We start from the raw sequence: 27625 nt of genomic DNA on the forward strand, positions 1-27625 counted from the left end.
TGTTGTCCTTAAGCCATTTTGACACAACTTTGGAAGTATGCTTGGGGTCATTGTCCATTTGGAAGACCCATTTGCGACCAAGCTTTAACTTCCTGACTGATGTCTTGAGATGTTGCTTCAATATATCCACATCATTTTCCTTCCTCATGATGCCATCTATTTTGTGAAGTGCACCAGTCCCTCCTGCAGCAAAGCACCCCCCCGTGCTTCACGGTTGGGATGGTGTTCTTCGGCTTGCAAGGTCTCCCTTTTTCCTCCAAACATAACGATGGTCATTATGGCCAAACAGTTCTATTTTTGTTTCATCAGACCAGAGGACATTTCTCCAAAAAGTACGATATTTGTCCCCATGTGCTGTTGCAAACCGGAGTCTGGCTTTTTTATGGCGCTTTTGGAGCAGTGGCTTCTTCCTTGCTGAGCGGCCTTTCGGGTTATGTCGATATAGGACTCGTTTTACTGTGGATATAGATACTTTTGTACCTGTTTCCTCCAGCATCTTCACAAGGTCCTTTGCTGTTGTTCTGGGATTGATATGCACTTTTCGCACCAAAGTACGTTCATCTCTAGGAGACAGAACGCGTCTCCTTCCTGAGCGGTATGACAGCTGCGTGGTCCCATGGTGTTTATACTTGCGTACTATTGTTTGTACAGATGAATGTGGTACCTTCAGGCGTTTGGAAATTGCTCCCAAGGATGAACCAGACTTGTGGAGGTCTACAATTTCTTTTTCTGAGGTCTTGGCTGATTTTCTCATGATGTCAAGCAAAGAGGCACTGAGTTTGAAGGTAGGCCTTGAAATACATCCACAGGTACACCTCCAATTGACTCAAATGATGTCAATTAGCCTATCAGAAGCTTCTAAAGCCATAACATCATTTTCTGGAATTTTCCAAGCTGTTTAAAGGCACAGTCAACTTAGTGTATGTAAACTTCTGACCCACTGGAATTGTGATACAGTGAATTATAAGTGAAATAATCTGTCTGTAAACAATTGTTGGAAAAATTACTTGTGTCATGCACAAAGTAGATGTCCTAACCGACTTGCCAAAACTATAGTTTGTTAACAAGAAATTTGTGGAGTGGTTGAAAAACAAGTTTTAATGACTCCAACCTAAGTGTATGTAAACTTCCAACTTCAACTGTATACACATACATACATACATACATACATACATACATACATACATACATACATACATACATACATACATACATACATACATACATACATACATACATACATACATACATACATACATACACACACACACTATATATATATATATTTTTTTTTTATGTTCTTTGTAAAGTGTGTTGAGACATTGTGAAATGCACTTTCAATAAATTGTGACTTGACTTGAGTAAGAGGTGGCAAAGAGATTGCAAGATTTCTACAGCTATTTTCAAGTCTTGGTTCCATTATTATATACTGTATCTGATTAAACATATCAACTTATACCAAAATTATTACCTTTTCACAAAGTATTATTTTACCAATATTGCTAAATAATGTGATTTAAAAAAAAAAATGATTTGATTTTACATAGATTACTCCCATGGTGTTTGAGAGCTACTTTGCTACAGAAACACTACCACCATCCTCATTGAATTAAAACAAGTTTTTTTGCATAAAAAACAAAACACTAGCAAAATGTAATGATATCCTCTCATTATACAATACACATATAACATAGCTTATTCGTTCAATTGTGTCTCAATTATTTGAAATGTGTGTAGTGGCTAGACTAAAACTAGGCTAACATTTCTATGTGATATCCTTCCATTTATCAAGACACATGCATACTATTTAAAAGAATCACTGCATAAATGTATTGATCATGATCAGTGAGATAAAAAAATTATACATTACACACAGCATTACGCACAACAAAATATGTGAACGGTCTTACAATAAAATATAATTTAAATACAAATAAATCAATACTTCATAAATAAATCATAGCCTACAATTAATTGTGCAAGATTCTAATCGTGGATTTGACCAAGGATTGCATTGCACTCCATGGCTCCAGCTGAAGTAAATTAAATGTCCCCCTCACACTGGAATTGGACGATGGCTGGCAGTAACATGTTCTTGTGATTGCGGGATGCGTTTGAGACAAGATAAACTTTGTGGAACAGTGGGGTTGTGTCCTCTCCCAGGTTGGGGATTGCGTGAGGTTGCTATGTAGCCATCAAGACTTGTGCGTCTTTTTGGAGCATTGTGTTGTGGTGATAGGACACCAATTCATTGCTGAAATTAACAGCATCCAATGTATTGCTTGAGCAAATTTTATTGCAACCTAGAATAGTTGTAAAGGCTTTTCTGAAATCCACGTTAAATGCATAAATGACAGGGTTTAACAAAGAGTTGGCCCAACCAAACCAAACGAAAATGGTAAACGTGGTGTCGCTTACACACGGAGGGTCATAGAAAGGTACCATGTAGTTCAGGACAAAAAAGGGCAGCCAGCAAAACACAAAAACTCCCATTATAATGGAGAGGGTCTTTAACACTTTGGATTCCTTTTTAAAAGCTGTTTTCAATGCGTTTTCGTGTGCGCAAACGTTTAGGTGTTGGTTATTTTGCGCTTGCACCACAGCTCTCTCCAAGGAGGATATCCTCCGTATCTGTGTTTGCGCAATACGGAAAATCCTCATGTACGTGGCAACCATGATGACCACTGGGATGTAGAAACTGATCAGTGATGAGGAAATAGCATAGGTCTTGTTCAAGTTTGTATTGCAGTTCTCGGAGTGGTTGCTAACATTCCCCGCTGATGTCTCCTCCTCAGCAATGTGCCAGTTCAGTTGGGCAGGTATGAAGGATATGAGAATTGACAGCGTCCACGCTACTCCAATCATGATAAATGCAACTCCGTGGGTAATTTTCCGTTCATATTGTAGTGTCTAAACAATTCATGACTTTGCTGACGGTTGCAAATGGTGTCTTAGAGGAAGTTGACTCAGCTTGTGGAAGCATCTGGAGAGCATTTCTATAGGGGCACCCTAAAACAGAGGAAGTCTGTTATGTGGCGTCCTGGGATTGGTCTGTAGGGGAAAACACCCATATCAGGTTATATAGGATATATATACTTGGTTGGGACAAAGGACGGGAAGAACAACATATTAAGAGATTGGGCCGGTTGTTCTCCAGATGTCTGCAGAAGTCTGTAAATTGGCGCTGAAATCTTCAATGTAATAAATAATTATAATCGAGGACAGTGTCAGCGGATTCCTTGTCACCACAGCATCTCAGCATAGTTCTCGACACTACATTAATGGCGACGAGGTATTTGGGCCGTGTTGCGTCTTTTCTCAGACTTCCATTCATGGGCGCCGAGCTGACTCTCGCTCCAGAGTCCGGCAGATAAGGGTGAGTTTTCTCACCACTTTGGGCACTGGTCAGTTCGTATGTCCGTGTGTGTGCATTGAATGAATGCACCATTAAGAACTTGCGTGTGCGCTTTGCTGTTATTTGCTGTGATGAGAATCCGTTCTAAATTTCTAAATGTGTTTGCGTTGAAAGCAACGCAAACAGGGGGGAGTGTCTATAAGGATTGATAATACTGGACACAGGGATATTTTGCTTGAATAAAATTCAAAAATAATACAATGAAGGAGAAAGGCCAGGAACTAAGGAAAATGTATACAAATTAGGACGTCGTTGATCTATGGTAAGCCCTCAAACGAGGCGATCATTAGGATGGGCCGAAAATCCTGAAAATTCACTAGGTTGTTTTTAGGGTCAGTTCTGGGGACTGGGGTTTGTGGTAGATACATCCGGTTGCAAGTTACCGCTCAACTTATAGTTGACGAGGTATATGTTCGATGTAACCTCTCATTTGAATATCTGCAAACTCAGAGGTAGCATAAATTTAGGAAGGAACAATGAGAAATAAGGAACGGCGGTAGCATGCTTTAGAGGTCCGTAGGAACGGATACAAGCCTCTTGAATTGTGTGTGTGTGTGTGTGAAAAAAAAAAAAAGGGAGGTCTCTGCTATGTGTCGACTAGGGCTATGACAACAGGGGTTTTAGTTTTTTGTAAGGAAATATGTTAGTTAAAGTTAAAATCTTATGAGTCTCTATAAAAAGAGAATGTTTAATAACTGTTAGAAGATTATGAGCCTAAAGGGAGGATTTCTAAGAGTGTATAGAGATGTTTTGTAATGGATAAGAAAATAACTATAAATCTGCAGATTAGGATAAGTAAAGATAAGTAACTTCGAAGTAGGATTTGTGTTCTATGTTTTGTGTTGGTTTGTGAGTTCTGTTAAGTGTTACTGTTTGTCTGTGTGGGGGAAATAACGGAGGGACAGCTGGTCTGTCTACTTTCTGTTGTTTAGCTTGGAGAGAGCTGCTTGGGAGCTCTTCTCACTCTGAAATCGCACTGGTGAATGAACTATGCATGCGTGGGATTTTATGAGTTTAGAGTTACGTAGAGCAAATATGCCACTCCCCTGCCTGCACTGAGCTGCTGTGACATGCAGACAGAGAGGGAGGGGGAGACTTACACACGAATAAAGTATTCTGTTTGTTAAATCGGCTGTTGCTTAATGATGAAACTATTTGATTGAGATCTATTGAATTGATAAATGAGAGATATGTTGACGGATTAAAAATAATAATATAATAATAATTAAATAAATAAATAAAATAAAATGTTATTGAGCTATTTATACAGTGGGGAAAAAAAGTATTTAGTCAGCCACTATTTTTGCAAGTTCTCCCACTTAAAAATATGAGAGAGGCCTGTAATTTTCATCATAGGTACATGTCAACTATGAAAGACAAATTGAGAAAAAAAATCCAGAAAATCACATTGTAGGATTTTTAATGAATTTATTTGCAAATGATGGTGGAAAATAAGTATTTGGTCACCTACAAACAAGCAAGATTTCTGGCTCTCACAGACCTGTAACTTCTTCTTTAAGAGGCTCCTCTGTCCTCCACTCGTTACCTGTATTAATGGCATCTGTTTGAACTTGTTATCAGAATAAAAGACACCTGTCCACAACCTCAAACAGTCACACTCCAAACTCCACTATGGCCAAGACCAAAGAGCTGACAAAGGACACCAGAAACAAAATTGTAGACCTGCACCAGGCTGGGAAGACTGAATCTGCAATAGGTAAGCAGCTTGGTTTGAAGAAATCAACTGTGGGAGCAATTATTAGGAAATGGAAGACATACAAGACCACTGATAATCTCCCTCGATCTGGGGCTCCACGCAAGATCTCACCCCGTAGGGTCAAAATGATCACAAGAACGGTGAGCAAAAATCCCAGAACCACACGGGGGGACCTAGTGAATGACCTGCAGAGAGCTGGGACCAAAGCAACAAAGCCTACCATCAGTAACACACTACGCCGCCAGGGACTCAAATCCTGCAGTGCAAGACGTGTCCGCCTGCTTAAGCCAGTACATGTCCATGCCTGTCTGAAGTTTGCTAGAGTGCATTTGGATGATCCAGAAGAGGATTGGGAGAATGTCATATGGTCAGATGAAACCAAAATATAACTTTTTGGTAAAAACTCAACTCGTCGTGTTTGGAGGACAAAGAATGCTGAGTTGCATCCAAATAACACCATACCTACTGTGAAGTATGGGGGTGGAAACATCATGCTTTGGGGCTGTTTTTCTGCAAAGGGACCAGGACGACTGATCCGTGTAAAGGAACAAATGAATGGGGCCATGTATCGTGAGATTTTGAGTGAAAACCTCCTTCCATCAGCAAGGGCATTGAAGATGAAACGTGGCTGGGTCTTTCAGCATGACAATGATCCCAAACACACCGCCCGGGCAATGAAGGAGTGGCTTCGTAAGAAGCATTTCAAGGTCCTGGAGTGGCCTAGCCAGTCTCCAGATCTCAACCCCATAGAAAATCTTTGGAGGGAGTTGAAAGTCTGTGTTGCCCAGCGACAGCCCCAAAACATCACTGCTCTAGAGGAGATCTGCATGGAGGAATGGGCCAAAATACCAGCAACAGTGTGTGAAAACCTTGTGAAGACTTACAGAAAACGTTTGACCTGTGTCATTGCCAACAAAGGGTATATAACAAAGTATTGAGAAACTTTTGTTATTGACCAAATACTTATTTTCCACCATAATTTGCAAATAAATTCATAAAAAATCCTACAATGTGATTTTCTGGATTTCTTTTCCTCATTTTGTCTGTCATAGTTGACGTGTACCTATGATGAAAATTACAGGCCTCTCTCATCTTTTTAAGTGGGAGAACTTGCACAATTGGTGGCTGACTAAATACTTTTTTTCCCCACTGTAATATTCCTGAGTTAAGCTGTTTGCTTATTTCTTAGCACGAATGTGAACAAAGGGCATTGCATGGTTGAAATAACCCAGTGAGTGCATAAAATACTAAATTCTTGTCTGTTCCTTTGTTCTTCTGTGATATGAGAGACGATATGGAGGAGACAGAGAGAGAGAGGAGGTGCTGACGAGTGCGTCACGCAACAGGGTGTGCTGCAACGGATCAAGTCAAATTAAGGCCAGTACTGTTCTGTTTACAAAACTTACCTTCCCATAGAGGATATTTTGTGTGCCTAGCATATTTCATGTTGTGACAATTTGACAGGGACTTGGCAACAGACTGATCAATTGATATAATTGAGAATTGCATATTGGAGTTTTTTGTGCATGAGTTGGTTTGATTAGAGTTGAGTTGGAAATCCAGCACTGACATAAGCTACATAGTCTAAAATAATTAAATAATTCACAATAAAGGAATATAAAAGAGTTGTTACAATGGGGAAAAAGGACATCAAAACTATGAAAGTAATTACTCCTGTTGATGTAGTAGAAAATAGTAATCCTCTAGTTAATGGTATTGCAAGGTTATCTGGAAAATGGAATAAACGTTGGCCTGACATTGAACAACCATGGCCAGTGGAAGGGACTCTTAACCCTGACGTCATCAACATAATGAAAGTGCTTGTGTCAATTTATAAGGCAGAGCAAAAGAAGGGAGAAAAAAAAGGGAACAACGTAAAGAAAAGAGACAAAGAGAGCTGGGTGTTCTTAAGCTGTTTGAAAATGAAGGACAAAAACTGATGAAAGATACCAACGATAAAAGAAACAGAGGTATAGAGAAAATGGCAAAAGAGGTGAAGGTGACAGAAAAACTAATGGCAGAAGTCAATACACCTTTCTCACATATGGATTCAGCAAAAAGACCCCCACCTTACGAGAAAGAAGTAGAGTTTAAGGACGTCTATCCTCAGCTTCCAATGATCATTCAGGAGGGTGATTATTGCATCAGAGATGAAGATGAAGAAATAATAGAGAGAGGACAAGCAGAAACGACCATAAAGATGAATCCAAACTCCAAAAGTAAGAAGAAAACGAGATGTCTGGAAACTAAGGGTGGAGTGAGGTTCAGGAGGATGGAACTTGAAGATGATGATGATGATGATGATCAGAGTGATTCAGAAGAGATCATGGGTGGATATGACCCTGTGATCAGATGGAGGTTGGCAAGAGAGGAAAGAAGGGGTGATGGAAGTTGAAGGAAGAAGAAGGACACTAGAGATTCGATCTCTGATGAAAGTAAAGATGAAGACAGCAATAAAGATTTGGAGATTAAAGGTGCTTCATATTCAAGAGGATTTTATCCTACAATGATTAGCAAAAAAATAAATAGAAAGAGATATAGACCGATGCGTATCATGCCTGGATAAGGAGAATAATTTAGAAGAAGTAAGAGAACTGGAAGAACAACTCAAGAAGCTGAAGATACAGAAGAAAAAACTGCTGAGAAAAGGATCCCAAAAATTGGAGAAGAAGTATACATTGAGGCCAAGGAAAGAGAGTACAAGTAAGAAGATGATGCCAGTGATAATTCGAGGACAGAACCTAGAGTATAAGCCTTTGCAGAATACCGATATGTCAGATATATTCCAGAAGCTGCCTACTCTTCAAGATGGAGCATATCCTTGGATTTCAAAATTGGAAGAAATTACGGTGGGAACACAGTCTGCCATAGGAGACATTAAGAGGCTTTTGGCTAATCTCCTTGGGATTCCAGATATGGAAGACATTTTTCAGAGAGCTGGACTTAATAGATATGTGGGGACTGCAGTGAATGACCCTGAATTGTTGGCTGCAAATAGAAATCGGCTGTGGAGAGCACTGAAAGATGCGTTTCCAACAAATGTGCATCCTGACAACATTCTGATTGACCCACTAGGACAACAAGAAAATCAGAGAGCCTATGTGTCAAGAGTTCATCAAGCGTGGAGAAATATTACCGGAAATGATCCAGATGTGAGTCAAATTGAGCAGTCAATTTTGTGAGCTAAACTGCAGATGGGACTGCCCTCACCAGTAAGGAGAAAACTAGCAGAGGTGGTTGGACTTGGAAGCATGACAAAAGGTGTCTATACAGATCATATAGCCCATCAAGTGGATCTGTTCAGGAAAAAGGAACACAACCAGAAAGAACAGGACCAAGAAACTCTCAGAAAACTCAATGAAATACTACTGGTGGAGAAAAAGAAGGAGAAGAAACAAGCTTTGGTTGTGAAGAATCAGTGTGCACCAAATCAACAATCACTGCCACAGCTTCAACTGGACCAGTTCCAACCTCAATTGTACCAGCCAACAATAGCGGTACCAGTTGTTTCACATCCACAGCCAGTCGCTGGACAGACACAGAATTGGAGAGGAAGAGGACGAGAAGGCTTAGAAAGAGGAAGAGGAGGAAGATTTAATCCATACTTACAGCAATCTTCAGAAGTGTGTTATGATTGTGGACCGGTTGGTGACTTTGCTGTGAGTGTAATGGGCCAGGAGGAAACATCAGTGAGGAATCTTGAGGGTCCATGTCTGTTGAGAATTCCAGCACCAGACACATGGGGTTCAATCTTAGAGACGGTGGCTCAACCTCTATCAAGTACGTGTCAATCTTATGCTTTATCATGGCTGTTGTATCAGCAACAATCATTAACAGATATAATAATGTCATTGTCGAAGCATTTGTTTAGGTCTAGGTTTAAGTGTTCTTGGTTAAATGAATTACCCTATGTGAATTTGTTAGATCGGAAGGAAAATCAGTTAACAGCGAATCCTGAAGCATTGGAGGTGAAACCCGTGAGGGCTAAAAGCTGTTTTTGTTCAAATAACACATATGATGGAAAGGGGATGTTTATGGGAATATCAGATTGTGATGATTATATGATGACTTGGGGTAAGCATGAACATAAGGTTGGTAATGAGAAATATAATGTAACTTTTTATGTTCCAGTTAGTAAGAAGAGCAGGACTTTGATGGTGAAAGATCCGCTTTTGCATGGCAATGTGACTATTGGGAATTTTAGAAACATCTGGGGTTTGTGGTGATAAAGCATATATATTCTTACCCTATGGATGGACAGGATGTTGTTACATGTCGACGTTGAAGCTTCCATATGAGGTTTTTACCATTAAATGAGGGGAAGCACCGGAAACAGATAAATCTGATTCTAGGTTTGGAAATAGGGTGAAAATGGTAATGAAGAAATGTCATAGTCTGGAAGCCTACCATTGGAGGATAAGTCTAGGAGAGAAGTGGGGACTTGGACTTTTTCCATGGTATGGTGTAACATTTTTGGCAGATCACATTGATAATGTTACCTATACTTTGCAGGGTTTTGCAAATGAAACGATAAGAGGGTTTAACCTTCTGTCAATTTTGAATATCCGATCATTTTTCACATGTTTTTACATATTATTGTGATTTTAGTATTTTGTGATGAATCAAAGGGGGGAAATGGAATGTGATTCATTTTATATATCATTTTTATATTATTGTTGATATTGATGTTTTAATTTGAATGTGTTGTTTTGAAAAAGATACTGTTTGGTCTTTTCTTTTCTTCCAGAAGCATATGGGGGAATGTGTAGAGGGCATTCAAATACTCAAACATGGACAATATGAATGGACAATATGAATGGACTGGAGGAAGTGGAACAAGGAAGGTGTGGAAATGTTCAGATTCCATCATCGACGTTTCATTGAAAGTCGACACTGCCGAGGAGATGAAGTGTAGTGGACTACATTCCAGTGTCTGCAATGATATACAGTGGGGAAAAAGTATTTAGTCAGCCACCAATTGTGCAAGTTCTCCCACTTAAAAAGATGAGAGAGGCCTGTAATTTTCATCATAGGTACACGTCAACTATGACAGACAAAATGAGGGGGAAAAAACCAGAAAATCACATTGTAGGATTTTTTATGAATTTATTTGCAAATTATGGTGGAAAATAAGTATTTGGTCAATAACAAAAGTTTCTCAATACTTTGTTATATACCCTTTGTTGGCAATGACACAGGTGAAACGTTTTCTGTAAGTCTTCACAAGGTTTTCACACACTGTTGCTGGTATTTTGGCCCATTCCTCCATGCAGATCTCCTCTACAGCAGTGATGTTTTGGGGCTGTCGCTGGGCAACACGGACTTTCAACTCCCTCAAAAGATTTTCTATGGGGTTGAGATCTGGAGACTGGCTAGGCCACTCCAGGACCTTGAAATGCTTCTTACGGAGCCACTCCTTTGTTGCCCGGGCGGTGTGTTTGGGATCATTGTCATGCTGAAAGACCCAGCCATGTTTCATATTCAATGCCCTTGCTGATGGAAGGAGGTTTTCACTCAAAATCTCACGATACATGGCCCCATTCATTCTTTCCTTTACACGGATCAGTCGTCCTGGTCCCTTTGCAGAAAAACAGCCCCAAAGCATGATGTTTCCACCCCCATGCTTCACAGTAGGTATGGTGTTCTTTGGATGCAACTCAGCATTCTTTGTCCTCCTAATACGACGAGTTGAGTTTTTACCAAAAAGTTATATTTTGGTTTCATCTGACCATATGACATTCTCCAATTCCTCTTCTGGATCATCCAAATGCACTCTAGCAAACTTCAGACAGGCCTGGACATGTACTGGCTTAAGCAGGGGGACACGTCTGGCACTGCGGGATTTGAGTCCCTGGCGGCGTAGTGTGTTACTGATGGTAGGCTTTGTTACTTTGGTCCCAGCTCTCTGCAGGTCATTCACTAGGTCCCCCCGTGTGGTTCTGGGATTTTTGCTCACCGTTCTTGTGATCATTTTGACCCCACGGGGTGAGATCTTGCGTGGAGCCCCAGATCGAGGGAGATTATCAGTGGTCTTGTATGTCTTCCATTTCCTAATAATTGCTCCCACAGTTGATTTCTTCAAACCAAGCTGCTTACCTATTGCAGATTCAGTCTTCCCAGCCTGGTGCAGGTGTGGTAAACAAGACCGAGCTTTTGCTGGTAATGCCGTAGTGAAAAGAAGATCCGCCGACACTGTACTTTGATTATAAAGGTTTATTATAACAAAGAGTTTACAGTGTCCAATTTACAGATACCTGCCGATATCTAGAGAACAGCCCGACCCAATCTGATTAGCTATTTCTTCCCCCTATTGTCCAAGACATGGCATTTATATCATACATGACAGAGCATGACGTGATTCCAACACACCAATCCCTAGTCTTTTTCACGTCTCTCCCCATATCATCTTTCCATGAACATTAGTAATGCTTTCCAGATGTTTTCAGCAAAGTAGAGTAAAGATCATCTATTACACCATTTTGCCACATCAGCAAAATCTTAGGGCCAAGTTTCCTACTTTTTGCAACGGTCAGCGTTTCTAGACTGTTAAGATACTACATATTCCCCCCTTCGAGACTAATTAAGTCTCGAAAACAAAAAGAATAGGATTATGACAAATAACAATTTTTGTTCTTGAGTAACTTTAACAATAAACCAAAATTTATGGAGATTAAACACATGTTTATATAGACACATTTTTGTATGTAGTGTAAATACATTATTATGGAGTGTAAATAAATTGTCATGGAGTGTAAATGAATTGTCATGGAGTGTAAATGAATTGTCATGGAGTGTAAGAGCGAAAAACCTGTCTGGCAGCTTTCATTCCAAATATCCATCAGTCAGTCAAGACAGGAAAATTCTCTCACGGCCCCTCTGCCCTAGGCGACCACCTAAGTACTCCAGATCAATTCACACATCTTCATGAATACATTTTAAGCTATGATGCAATTGAATACATATGAAAACCCCAGCAAACAAAATACAATCAAAATGTCCACATTCAGGCTGGTCGACCCATCGGACCCTCCTGTGGATTCTCTCTGTCCTTGCCTAGACCCCATATCCCTAAACTTCAACGAAATAAACAAAAACATCTGAGGTCCCCACATGTACCCAACAACAGAAAACATAATTCTTCAAAAATTAATACAGAAAGAATATAACACTGGAATATAGTCCACTACACTTCATCTCCTCCACAGTGTCGTCTTTCAATGCGACGTTGATGATGGAATCGGAACATTTCCACTCCTTCCTTGTTCCACTTCCTCCAGTCCATTCATATTGTCCATGTTTGAGTATTTGAGTCCCTCTACATATTCCCCCATATGCTTCTGGAAGAAAAGAAAATACCAAACAGTATCTTTTGCAAAACAACACATGCAAATTAAAATATCAATGTCAACTAAAATTGATATATAAAATTAGATATAAAATGAATGACATTCCATTTCCCCCCTTTGATTCATATCAAAACACTAAATATCACAATAATATGTAAAGACGTGAAAAATGATCGGATATTTAAAATGGATATCTATCCATCAATACTCCATCTAGCTCTACTTGTTTATCTCCATCCAGTTCAGTAACAGCTAACAACGGCATCTGAGTGTTGTCCCCAGGCATCACAACTCCAACCCATCTCAATATCATAGCCTTCGCAAAAGTCAACAACAGAGTACAAAAACAAAACATCACACACAGCGCTATAAGAGCTGCTACTAAAATCTGAACTATCACTGCTCCCACTGGGCCCAACTGATCTTGCAACCAAGCCTTCGCTGACCATCCAGCTCCTTCTGACTGACCAAACGCATCCCTTATACTCTTCAATGCATCTATAACACTAGTGATATTATCGGAACTATCGGGGATCAAAGTATAACAATCATCTCCCGTCAGATTCATAGCCACACATAAGCCACCTTGTTTGGCTAAAATATAGTCAAGAGCCATGTCATGTTTCAACAACGTCAGTCTGTGACTTCTCTGAGTATTTGACAGAAGATCAAACCCTCGTATTGTTTCATTTGCAAAACCCTGCAAAGTATAGGTAATATTATCAATGTGATCTGCCAAAAATGTTACACCATACCATGGAAAAAGTCCAAGTCCCCACTTCTCTCCTAGACTTATCCTCCAATGGTAGGACTCCAAACTATTAAATTGTGCCATTTCCCTTTTCACCCTATTTCCAGACCTAGAATCAGATTTAGCAGTGTCCGATGCCTTTCCCTTTTGGATAGTATAGACCTCATATGGAAGTTTCAACGTCGACATGTAACAACATCCTGTCCATCCATAGGGTAAGAATATATATGCTTTATCACCACAAACCCACCAAATATCTCGAAAATTCCCAATAGTCACATTTCCAGGCAAAAGCTGATCTTTTACCATCAAAGTCCTTCTATTCTTACTAGATGGAACATGAAAAGTTACTTTATATGTCTCACCACTAACCTTACGTTCATGCTTATCCAAAGTCATCATATACTCATCACAATCTGATATTCCCATAAACATACCTGGTCCATCATATGTTTTATTTGAACAAAAACAGCTTCTAGCCCTTATTGGTTTTACCTCCAATGCTTCAGGAATCGCTGTTAACTGATTTTCATTCTGATCTAACAAATTGACATAGGGTAATTCATTTAACCAAGAGCAATTAAACTTAGGCCTAAACAAATGTCTCGACAATGACATCATCATATCTGTTACTGATTGTTGCTGATACAACAACCATGATAAAGCATAAGATTGACACGCGGTTGATAGAGGTTGAGCCACTGTCTCTAAGATTGAACCCCACGTGCCTGGTGATGGAATTCTCAGCAGACATGGACCCTCAAGATTCCTCACTGATCTTACAGAATGAGTTAACTGCTGGAACCATAGATTCCTACCTGCCCATCCATCTTTAATTTGCAAAACAGAAGAGTCAAATCCATATGCCTTCCATTTAGTTTCTCTCTTCCCTAACGAGCGGTATTGATCAGATATATGTTCTTGTCTTCCATCAAATTCCAAGAACTCATCCTGTACCCCCGGGATAGTATTCTCCACTATTTCAGATGAATGTACATGATTCGCTGCTACCATCTGTTCTCCTATTTCAACACTATCCTTACTACCATTTACAGCACTCTCCATCTGTATCGCAGACATCTGAGTCACGTTTACTACATCCTTTAGTTTCAGGAAAGTTGTTGTTGGTGTCTGTGTCACATTTCCGGGGCTTGTTATCGCTGTTGTAACATTCATTTCTTCCAAAGTTATTGTTAAAATAGTGGCTTTAGTTGATGTATTAACACTTTTGATTAGGTCCAGTGGCAAAGTTACAGATGTCCTCTGTGTATTATTTATTGTTGGAGTAGCTACTGTAGTATGCTGCTCCTGAACTCCTTTGGTAACTGTGGAAACTTCAACAGACTTTAAAGTTTCTATCATAAGCGTCACCTTACGGGTTACATAGCCTTCTAACCAGTAATTCTTAACCGGAACAAATTTGAATGCTGGCTCTAAATAAGTACAAGTATATTCTCCCTGATCTTCCCATGTAATATTACGCAAAATGAGTGAGCAATCACTCATAACCCTTTTCCATTTCATATCGTTGTACAAAATATACTTCCTTTGGCTAGGTGGCACAGCTTCTACTTCTAGTCCTGATAACAACAATTCTTCTCCATAATTATCTCTCCACGTGGGAGGAATATCACCACCCCCACTCCGTCTCTCACATCTACAAGGAAGATGAGCTGTACCACCCATCCTAGCCCTAATGACAATATTTTTGTCTAAAATTGGTGTTGGAACGAGTTTCTGAGGCGCCATTGTAATGAAATGTGATACATTTATAGCTTTAACAGCTGTCAATGTTGAAAGAGTTGAATTGCTTCTTACTGTTGTTGCATTAGGTTGGAGTGTTGATGTAATAGTTGTGGATTCATCTATTTTCCCTATACCTTGGAGCTCTTTACTTATACTTCCCTCTATCACCACTAGTGTCACTACATTAACTCTTAGTCCCGACTCTAATCCCTCACTTTCAAACTGTGGATTATAAAAAATACATTTATAATCACCTTGATCCTCCTGCTGGGAATTGTACACATAGAGAGTACAATCACCCTCAATCTTCATTCTTCTCTTATCATTCAGCAACGCATACTTTCTCAATGCAACTGCTCCTAACAGATCTAAACTCCTGCCATGGTTGTCTTCCCACTGAACTCTAAATTTCCCTTCACCACTGTTCTCTCTCGTGCACTGGCATGGAAGCTGAGCTGACTTTCCTAGGGTTACTTCTACCCTAGTTTTCGTAACATTTTGGTCTGACTTTTCTCCTAACTGGTCTGGGCCTACTTTGTCTAACTGAATCATCAGCTTCTCCTGTAACAGAGTTGCCCTTGGTGATCTCCGTGGTTTCACAGTCCACTGAAATATTCCCTGTTGTGTCTGGGACGTATTGAAAGTCAATGTCCCCAAATCTCTTTTCCTTCCCATCCATTGCAGAGTCATCTCTGGTATCATCAGAAGTGTACACATTATCATCAATGTTGTCCACAACATGAACAATCTCTCCTTCTGGGTGTTGACTCTGGATATTGTCAGGCATCTCTCCTTCCACCTGTTCTTCCCTATCGTCATCCTGCTCTCTTGAGCCTTCAACATCCTGTCTCTCTATGCGTGGCACCACTTCTCCAGGCGCTTTAACGCAATGTGACAAATGATACCACGTTGGAGATCCTTTAACCTGCACAGCTGTTCCAGTACTACGAACAACTTCAAATGGTCCCTCACGACGTTCGTTATACCACTTCCTTCTAAATACCTTCACGAACACCTTGTCCCCCGGTTGCACTGTACTCCTTTTTTGCTCATCAAGCTTCTCCTGCACCTCTTCTTTTCTTTGCCTGTCAGAAACATACGTGGACAGCTTTTTATGAAAATTGGCCATATATGTAACGTATGCTCTCATTTCATCTTCCAGGAGAGCCAAGCTTGGACCCTTTCCGCTTGTTCGCAAACAAGGCGTAGGCATCCTTCTTCCTGTGACCAGTTCATGGGGTGTCATACGTAGATCACGCAACTCACTTGAGCGACACACCATTAATGCTAAAGGAAGCGCCGCTATCCAGTTTAGACCCGTATGCTGGCAAATTCTGATAATGCGATTTTTCAAGACACCGTTCATTCTTTCACAAATCCCTTGACTTTGTGGGTGATAAACTGCTCCTAGACGTTGCTTAATTCCCAATTTTTGCAACGTCAATTTCACTGATTTATCCACAAATTCTTTCCCATTGTCTGAGGATATTCGGTCGGGAAATCCCCACCTGCTTATGACTTCTTTGCACAAGAACTTAGCAACCGACTGAGCATCTTTTCGCTTGGTTGGACAGGCCTCCGGCCATCGTGAAAATCTGTCAACAACCACCAACATGTACCTTTTCCCATCAACTGGTTTTATCATATCAACAAAGTCGATAACCAACTCACGCATAGGACCTCTCGGTGTAGGAATGTGGCCAGGAAGAACAGTCACACCCCGGCGAACATTGTTTTTCAGACAAATTGTGCACCTGCCTATGACATAGTCAACTTGTTCAAGCAAATATGGTGCCCAACAACCATACTCCTTTGTGATCTTTCTTTTAACCTCCCCCCTTGCAACATGAGCTAACCCATGTGCTTCCTGAATCATCAGACCTAATAGGTCTGGAGGCGCTACTATCAACCCCTCATGGTTTCTCCACAGACCAGTAGCATCTTTGACGGCACCTCGGTCAAGCCATAACTGTTTGTCGATCGTAGAAGCAGCTTCCTGCATCAAAATCACATCCTTAAGCGTAATTTTGTCTTCCAAGTCCACTGCATGAGTGACCAGAAAAACTTTGCCCAATTTGTCCGCTCCTGTGATGGCTTTTGCAGCTTCATCAGCAGCTTTGTTCGCTTGTGTAACTTTCGACACATCTGTCCTATGAGCTGCACACTTAGCTATCGCTATCTCTGTAGGCTTCATCATAGCGTGTAACAGTTTCATTATTTGCGCATGATGTTGTATCGGAGAACCATCCGTTTTCTTAAACCCTCGACCTTTCCACACTGCTCCGAACAGATGACATACACTATGTGCATATGCTGAATCAGTGTATATCGTCACTCGCTTTCCTTCTGCTAACAAACATGCTTCTGTTAGCCCCACAAGTTCAGCAAGTTGTGCAGACGCAGGCTGTGGTATTACTTCAGCCTTCTCGACGACAAATCCAGTTCCTTGGGCTTTGACTACTGCATAGCCAGCGCACAATTTGTCTCCCACACGATAACAAGACCCATCAGTCCAATACTCCAGGTCTGCTTCACGTAATGGAAAGGCTTGCAAATCTGATCGAAGCCTTGAGTATTTCTCTGCTTCCTGGACACAATCATGTGGCTCACCATCCTCTGAAGTTGGCAAATTCTCGGCTGGATTCACCGTATCACACCTTACTAGGGTGACATCTTCCTGCTCTAAGAGCCTGTGATAGTCTCTGAGCCTAGGCATAGTCAATGTATATTTCCCAAAGTTCAGAAGATTTCTGAGACTATGATGGGTAAGAATTGTTACTGGGTAACCCATTGTAACGGATGATGCTTTGTTATACATTGAATATACTCCCACCATTGCTCTGTAGCACAGTGGTAGTCCTAGTTCTACTTCTGAATAGGCAGTAGAGTAGTAGGAAATAGGCTGAGGATTCGTCCCTGTGCCTGTCGGCTGACAAAGAACTGCACATGCATATTTACCTCCAGTAGAAGTAGACACATATAGCAAAAAATTCTTAGAGTAGTCTGGTAATGTGAGTGCAGGTGCCTCCTGCAACCTCTGTTTGATCGTTTCAAATGCCACAAGGCCTTCCTGTGTCCAGGAAAGATTGCTATGGAGTTGACCATTTCCAGTATCCTTTACCATAGCTCTCAAAGGTCCTGTCAAACTAGCATAGCTCTCAACCCAAGCTGAAGAATATCCAGCAATACCAAGAAATGTCATCATCTCTCTGACAGTTCTAGGCTTCGGAGCCTTACGAATAGCTTCCAATTGACTATCCGAAATGCTTCGATTTCCGTGCGTTATTGTCTGACCCAAATAGACAACCTTCTCCTGGCAATATTGCAACTTTTTCTGTGAAACCTTATGTCCCTTTTCTGCCAATACCTGTAGCAATTTAATTGAGTCTCTATGACATGTTTCCTTATCCTGTGAGCAGATAATTATATCATCTACATACTGAATGACAGTGCTTTGCAATATCTGATCTATCCCTACCAAATCTTCCTTCAATACTTTATTGAAGATGTGCGGGCTGTGCCGAAAACCTTGTGGTAAACGATTGTACTCATAGAACTGTCCCTTATATGTGAACCCAAATAAACCCTGACTCTCTACACTAAGTGGAACACTAAAAAATGCACCACATAAGTCTAACACCGTAAAATGTGTCGCATCAGGAGGAATTTGGGCTAACAAAGTATGCGGGTCTGGCACTTCCGCTGGAAAGTCAGTTACTACCTCATTCACTGCTCTCAAGTCATGAACCACACGATAAGTTCCATCTGGTTTTTTCACAGGTAACAAAGGTGTGTTACTCTGAGGATTTTTTGTTGTCCTTAAAACAGTTGCTTTCGAAAGTCCTTCAATTTGTGGTTCGATCCCTTGGATTGCTTCATCTTTCAATGGATACTGATTCTTCCAAGGAGGTCTGGCTCCTGGTCGAAGTTCAACTTTCACCGGTTGGGCTGATTTCACAAGTCCAATATCGGTACTGTGTTGAGACCACAGAAATTCTGGAACTTGTTGCAACATCTCCTCTTTCATAGGGTCTGAATCCATCTTCACACTGCAAATAGATTCGTGTGTTATCCGTACAGCTTGTGGCTCTCCTTGTCCTTGAGCCGAAATCATGATTTTGAGAAATCGATGATCTTCAGTCCTCCAGATCGCCAAATTCTCTTTCATCGGTATGAAAACAGCTTTCTCTGCTTCTGTCATCATTTCTCCTATTTGCTTCTGCTCATAGCCTTCAGAAACCAACAAGGTCACATGTGGCACACTCTTCTCAATCTCAAATTCTTTATCCAGATAATCGTCTGTGTTTATCTTCATAGCTGCTCCTTGTGGTCCTAAAATTATGCAACATGAGGTAAGTTGAACTTTCTTTGGTTGACGACTCAGCCATTCCTCTGAGTCCGATTGGGCAGCATTCTTGAAATACTTGAGCGTACAATGAGATGGATATTCCGGAAGCCTCGCATCTGGCATGTTTGTCACAATGAATTTCTCCCATATCTTAGCCTGCTTCAAAAAATCTTCACTGAGATTTCCAATCCAGAATACTGAAGAAGAATCCATCTCAGTCGTCATCGACAATTGGTAAACTTTTTCCTTTGGCATCTCTACCAGACAGCCGTCTGGTGTACATTTTATTGTACAGTTCAATTTACACAATGCATCTCTTCCCAACAATGCAATAGGTGTATGTTCTGATACTAGTATGGGTATTGTAATTTTCTGATTTTCATAGCAGAGCTCAATTGGTTCCGTAAGAGGAATCAGCTGTTTCACTCCCTCAAATCCGATTGTCCTAATTAGTTGATTGGACATAGGGAGATGTGTAGCATCTTCAGGCCGAACACAGGTAAAAGCAGCTCCGCTATCCGCCATCACTTCCAATGGTCGTTTGTTTACTTTCACCTCAATTGTTGGATCTTTTTCCGGTCCTGATGCTACCAGCTGACACCCCCCTTTCGGATCTTCTGGGCACCTCTAGAATCCTTGCTCCGGGCCCCTATAAGGGTTCACCGGTCCTCCAGATGATCTTGACTGGCTCCTGTATCTTCCTCTGAAATTCCCTCTGGTGTTTCCTTCTGGCCCATTACACTCACGGGCAAAATGACCAACCTGTCCACAATTATAACACACTTCTGAAGATTGCTGGAAGTGTGGCTTGAATCTTCCTCCTCTTCCTCTTCCTGAACCTTCTCGTCCTCTTCCTCTCCAATTCTGTCTCTGTCCAGAAACTGGCTGTGGATATGAAACAACTGGTACCGCTATTGGTGTCTGATACAATTGTGGTTGGAACTGGTTTGGTTGAAGCTGTGGCAGTGATTGTTGATTTGGTTTACCCTGATTCTGCATCACCAGAGCTTGTTTTTTCTCCTTCTTATTCTCCACCAATTGTATTTGATTGAGTTTTCTGAGAGTTTCTTGGTCCTGTTCTTTCTGGTTGTGTTCCTTTTTCCGGTACAGATCCACTTGATGGGCTATATGATCTGTATAGACACCTTTTGTCATGCTCCCAAGTCCAACCACTTCTGCCAGTTTGCTCCTTACCGGTAAGGGCAGTCCCATCTGTAGTTTAGCTCTCAAGATTGACTGCTCAATTTGACTCACATCTGGATCATTTCCGGTAATATTTCTCCACACTTGATGAACTCTTGACACGTAGGCTCTCGGATTTTCTTGTTGTCCTAGTGGGTCAATCAGAATGTTGTCAGGATGCACATTTGTTGGAAACGTGTCTTTCAGTGCTCTCCACAGCCGATTCCTGCTTGCAGCCAACAATTCAGGATCATTCACAGCAGTTCCCACATATCTATGAAGTCCAGCTCTCTGAAAAATTTCTTCCATGCCTGGAATCCCAAGGAGATTAGCCAAAAGTCTCTTAATGTCTCCTATGGCAGACTGTGTTCCCACCGTAATTTCTTCCAACTTTGAAATCCAAGGATATGCTCCATCTTGAAGAGTAGGCAGCTTCTCAAGTATATCTGACATATCGGTATTCTGCAAAGGCTTATATTCTAGGTTTTGTCCTCGAATGATCACCGGCATAATTTTCTTACTAGTGCCATCTTTCCTTGGCCTCAATGTATATCTCTTCTCAGATTCTTGGGATTCTTTTCTCAGCAGCTTCTTTTCCTTCGTCTTCAGCTTCTTGAGTCGTTCTTCTAGTTCTTTTACTTCTTCTAAATTATTGGCCTTATACAGGTATGATACGCATCGGTCTATATCTCTTTCTACTTCTTCTGTGTTAGTCATTGGAGGATAAAATCCTCTTGAATATGAAGCACCTTTAGTCTCCAAATCTTCATCGCTGTCTCCATCTTCATTTTCATCAGGGCTTGAATCGCTTGTATTCTTCTTCTTCCAACTTCCATCACCCCTTCTTTCCGCTCTGGCCAACCTCTGTCTGATGACAGGGTCATATCCACCCATGATCTCTTCTGAGTCACTCTGATCATCATCATCATCATCATCATCATCATCATCAAGTTCCATCCTCCTTGACCTCACTCTACCCTTAGTTTCCAGACATCTCGTTTTGTTCCTGCTTTTGGAGTTTGGATTCATCTTTATGGTCGTTTCTGCTTGTCCTCTCTCTATTATTCGTTCATCTTCATCTCTGATGCAATAGTCACCCTCCTGAATGATCACTGGAAGCTGAGGATAAACGTCCTTAAGCTTGGCTTCTTTCTCATAAGGTGGGGGTGTTTTTGTTGAATCCATATATGAGAAAGGTGTATTGACTTCTGCAATCAGTTTTTCTGTCACCTTCACCTCTTTTGCCATTTTCTCTGTACCTCTGTCTCTCCTGTCTTTTGTATCTTTTATCAGTTTTTGTCCTTCATTTTCAAACAGCTTAAGAACATCCAGGTTAATTAATCAATCAATTAACCAAATCAATCAATCAATCAATCAAATCAATCAATCAATCAACGAATGAACCAATCAATCAATCAATCAACAAATTAAATCAATAAATCAATCAACTAATCAAATCAATCAATCAATCAATCAACTATTAATCAAATCAATCAATCAACCAATCCAATCAATCAACTAATCAATCAAATCAATCAATCAATTAATCCAATCAATCAACCAATCAAATCAATCAATCAACTAATCAAATCAATCAATTAATCAATCAAATCAATCAACCAATCAACTAATCCAATCAATCAACTAATCAATCAAATCAATCAACCAATTAACTAATCCAATCAAGTCAATCAATCAATCACTAATCAAATCAATCAACTAATCAAATCAATAAATCAATCAATCAATCATTAATCAAATCAATCAATCAATTAATCCAATCAATCAACTAAACAATCAATCAATCAACTAATCAAACCAATCAACTAATCAAATAAAAAAATCAATCAACTAATTTAATCAATCAATCAATCAATCAATTAATCCAATCAATCAACTAATCAATTAAGTCAATCAATCAATCACTAATCAAATCAATCAATCAATCAAGTCAATCAGCCAATTACTAATCAAATCAATCAATGAACTACTAATCAAATCAATTAATCAATTAATCCAATCAATCAATCAATCAACTAATTAAATCAATATATCAATTAATTAACTCATCAACTAATTCAATCAATCAATTCAGTCCATATATGAATTTGTTTGTGAATTTTATTTTACCAAATTATTGATTGGTGGCAGTCTTACCACATCCGATGAGGAAGAGTAAAGGAAAGTAGTCAACTCCAGAGCAATTCAAAAATAAAATACCTGTACCAGCAACACTACCCAATTGCTTAATAAGTACCTAATTACTTTAATTTTACAGAATAATGTTAATGCTGGATTTCCAAGACAACTCTAATCAAAACAAGTCATTGACGGAAACTGTAATGTGCAATTATCAATTACATAAATTCATCAGTCTGTTGCCAAGTTCCTGCGAAATGGTCACAACATGAAAAATTCTATGTAGACACAATGTATCAATTAAATCCTGTAAGGGAAAGTAGGTTTTGTGGATAAGTACAGTACTGGCCTTAATTTGGCTGGGTGGTTGTCATCGATGCCAGCTGATGTTAGCACCTCCTCTCTCTCTCTCTCTGTCTCCTCCTTCTCGTCTCTCATATGACAGAAAGGCAAAAGAACAAAGAAGAGTTTAGTTTATACTTTTTCCACATTCACGCTTATACTTTTTCCACATTCACGCTAAGAAATAAGCAAACAGCTTAACTCAGGAATATTATAAATAGCTCAATAACATTTTATTTTATTCATTTATTTTATTATTATTATTTTTAATCCGTTAATATATCTCTCATTCACCAACTCAACCGATTATCAACCAAACAGGTTTACAGTCAAGCAATAGTTAATTCAAGAGAACATTTCACTTGTGTGCAAAATTCCCCCTCCCGTTTTCTTTTTTTTTTTTTTTTTTCTGCACTGAAAACGGACTCTCCCAATCAGTTCAGTGCAGGGGAGTGGCTAAACTCATAAATCCTACGCGTGCGCAGTTCAGTCACCAATGTGATTTCAGAGTGGAAGGAGCTATAAACAGACCCGCTGTTGCTCCGTGCTCCCCTCCTATAGACAATAAGACTTAAGACATTAACAGAGCTCACAAACTGAACACATAGAACATACAAGACATACAATAAGACTTAAGACATTAACAGAGCTCACAAACTGAACACATAGAACATACAAGACATATCCAACTTCGAAGTTTGTTATCACTTATCTGCAGATTTATAGTAATGATGTTATCAAATACAAAACATCTCTATACACTCTTAAAAAGTCCTCCCTGTAGGCTCATGATTAGTTAGTAAACGTTCTCTTTTTTTTATTTTTTTTATAGAGACTCATAAGATTTTAAACTTATTGTCCTTCCAGGGGGCTCATAGTTTATATAGTTTAAGAATTATAAACGTTCTCACAAACAGAGACTCATAAGATGTTTAACCTTAACTGTGTTGTAGGGGCTTTAACCTTTTACTCTAGGGGCTTAACTTTTGAAAACAAAAAAAACCTAACACATTTATTTACAAGAGACTAAAATAAAAATAAAAACCTGGTCCTTAGTGTTAGTCGACACACATCTGGAACTCATCAAGCACGCAGCCACACTCACTCTGTTTCACACACACACACGTTGACAGAGAAATGTGCTTTTCCTCCTCTCAGACACACACACACCGGATCCGTATACTCAAGGCATGCCTATCGCCGTTCCTATTTTCTTTTATATTCCTTTTTCTAAATTTCTGCTACCTTCAGTTGTAGACATTCAATGAGAGGTCACGTCGGACATACAATTCGTCAACCATATTCCGAGAGGTAAACATACAATTGAATAAATGTCCTAACAACATGCAGTTCCCAGAACTGACTTTGAGAGTTAATCTAATAACTATCAAGATTTATGGCCCATCATATTGATCGCCTTGTGTTTCAAGGGCTTGCTTAAATTAACGGCGCCCTAAAAGTATACTGTTAACTCATTTCAAGCGTTATCCTCTAAGCCTTTCCTTGGACACTCCTTGCACTTTTATTCAAGCCAAAACATCGGTGTCCTGTCGGTGTGTCCTACAGACACTCAAACTAATTTAGAAAATTTAGAACGGAATTCCTATCACACAGCAAAAAGAACCAGCAAAATGCACGCATAAGTAATTTAACGGTACATCTTGAACGCACACACTCTGGACTCACAAAACGACCAACGCCCAATGATTTAGTGATAAAAACTCACCTTAGTTGCCGGCTTCTTGAGAGGTAGTCGTTTTGTAGCCCAGGAATGGAATGCAAAGAAAAGACGTAACACGCCCCAAAAATAATAAAAATTAAAACTACCTCGTCGCCATTAAATGTGGTAAACAAGACCAAGCTTTTGCTGGTAATGCCGTAGTGAAAAGAAGATCCGCCGACACTGTACTTTGATTATAAAGGTTTATTATAACAAAGAGTTTACAGTGTCCAATTTACAGATACCTGCCGATATCTAGAGAACAGCCCGACCCAATCTGATTAGCTATTTCTTCCCCCTATTGTCCAAGACATGGCATTTATATCATACATGACAGAGCATGACGTGATTCCAACACACCAATCCCTAGTCTTTTTCACGTCTCTCCCCATATCATCTTTCCATGAACATTAGTAATGCTTTCCAGATGTTTTCAGCAAAGTAGAGTAAAGATCATCTATTACACCATTTTGCCACATCAGCAAAATCTTAGGGCCAAGTTTCCTACTTTTTGCAACGGTCAGCGTTTCTAGACTGTTAAGATACTACACAGGTCTACAATTTTGTTTCTGGTGTCATTTGACATTTCTTTGGTCTTGGCCATAGTGGAGTTTGGAGTGTGACTGTTTGAGGTTGTGGACAGGTGTCTTTTATACTGATAACAAGTTCAAACAGGTGCCATTAATACAGGTAACGAGTGGAGAACAGAGGAGCCTCTTAAAGAAGAAGTTACAGGTCTGTGAGAGCCAGAAATCTTGCTTGTTTGTAGGTGACCAAATACTTATTTTCCACCATAATTTGCAAATAAAATCATTAAAAATCCTACAATGTGATTTTCTGGATTTTTTTTCTCTCAATTTGTCTGTCATAGTTGACGTGTACCTATGATGAAAATTACAGGCCTCTCTCATCTTTTTAAGTGGGAGAACTTGCACAATTGGTGGCTGACTAAATACTTTTTTCCCCCACTGTATAGACATATTTGCATGTGTAATACAGAATTTGTGTCATATTCTTACTGTATTAATTTTTGAAGAATGATATTTGCTGTTTTTGGGTACATGTGGGGATCTCAGATGTTTTTGTTTATTTCATGGATGCTTAGAGATATTGGGTCTAGGCAGGGACAGAGAGAATCCACAGGAGGGTCCGATGGGTCGACTAGCCTGAATGTGGACACATTTGATTGTATTTTGTTTTCTGAGGCTTTCAGGTGTATTCAATTGTATCATAGTTTAGAATGCATTGATAAAGATTTATGAATTGATCTGGAGTACTTAAGTGGTTGCCTGGGGCAGAGGGGCCGTGAGAGAATTTTACTGTCTTGATTGATTGATGGATATTTGGAAAGAAAGCTGCCAGACAGGTTTTTCGCTCTCACACTCCATAAAGATTTGTTCATATTTCATAGAAATGTATTTACACTCCATAGAAAAATGTGTTTTTGGTTTATTGCTAAAAAAATTGTTATTTGTCATAATCCTATTCTTTTTGTTTTCGAGACTTAATTAGTCTCGAAGGGGGGAAATATGTAGTGTCTAAACAATTTATGACTTTGCTGACGGTTGCAAATGGTGTCTTAGAGGAAGTTGACTCAGCTTGTGGAAGCATCTAGAGAGCATTTCTATAGGGGCACCCTAAAACAGAGGAAGTCTGTTATGTGGCGTCCTGGGATTGGTCTGTAGGGGAAAACACCCATATCAGGTTACATAGGATATATATACTTGGTTGGGACAAAGGACGGGAAGAACAACATATTAAGAGATTGGGCCGGTTGTTCTCCAGATGTCTGCAGAAGTCTGTAAATTGGCGCTGAAATCTTCAATGTAATAAATAATTATAATCGAGGACAGTGTCAGCGGATTCCTTGTCATCACAGCATCTCAGCATAGTTCTCGACACTACAATATCTAAAAGGAATTGCTATAGCCCAGTATCTGTCCACACTTATGATTCAAAGATTAAGAATGGATGCAGTCGAGCACATTATGTCAAAAGCTATCCACATGCCACAAAATCTACCAAACAGCCAGGTGCCAGTCACCTCAGATATTGCCTCCCATGGCATCACGAGGATGGCAACGAAGAGGTCAGACACCGCCAGAGAAATCACGAAAAAGTTGGTTACCTTGGACCGGAGGTGCCTGAATTTAACGACCGCGGCGCACACTAGCGTGTTCCCCAGCAGAGTCGAAACAATGAGGAGAAACAAAATGCATCCAATTAGCATCAGCACACCATTCCCGCCGGTCTCGGCTTCTGTGGCGTAAGATTCAGACAGAACTTGCGTTTCATTTCCAGTATAGTTTTCCATTTGCACTTTACTGTCTTTATGAAAATACGTATTTATTCACTGTCTTTATTCTCATGTAGCTTTCTATGACTGCTTCCAACCTCGTAGCAATTCAACTGGTCTCAGTACTCAGTAGGCTACAAAAAAACGGTGCAAACTGTCGGATGATTCTCTCTTTTGATAGGCTATGACTCATAGCAGGTGAGACAATTATGTCTATGGTCTATCTATAGATAGACATCTTAGTGAGAGGTCTAGCCCAATGTCAGCACCAGTGGTCTGCTCATCCAGTTTATAGGCTAGATTAGAATCTTCCAAAAAGAGCTTCAGTGATGGGGATGAATTAAGAATATGGTAATTAGCCTATGCCTATATGCATGTTGAAATAATAAACTCCCCCAAACTACCATAAATTATATTTTGAAATTAGTATGCTTGTGACTACAGTAGTTTAGCCCATGCTAGACATATTTAAGGATTTTGAAAGAAATAAGTATTTTTATGTATGTAATCAATATTTTCAGTAGGCCTACTACACGCCTGTTTGTGCATGGCCATGTGGTTCCTCTCAAAACATATTGATTAATATGGTGCCCAGATTATATCTGTTTACAACTTCTTTGGCA

The 27625-nt window shown here is 39.9% G+C and overlaps 1 pseudogene across 1 annotated transcript; it reads right to left on the reverse strand.

The window, feature by feature from the left end:
• Positions 1 to 2184: 2184 nt before the first annotated feature.
• Positions 2185 to 27020, reverse strand: LOC311116451 (D(1C) dopamine receptor-like; annotated as a pseudogene). Its single transcript has 2 exons — positions 26625 to 27020; positions 2185 to 2910 (listed from the first exon to the last, which is right to left on the reverse strand). The product of its transcript is annotated as a D(1C) dopamine receptor-like (transcript).
• Between the last annotated feature and the right edge of the window lie 605 nt (positions 27021 to 27625).

The sequence above is a fragment of the Coregonus lavaretus genome, assembly GCF_964263955.1.
Source record: "Coregonus lavaretus genome assembly, chromosome: 1".
In the NCBI taxonomy this organism is placed as follows: Eukaryota; Metazoa; Chordata; class Actinopteri; order Salmoniformes; family Salmonidae; genus Coregonus; species Coregonus lavaretus.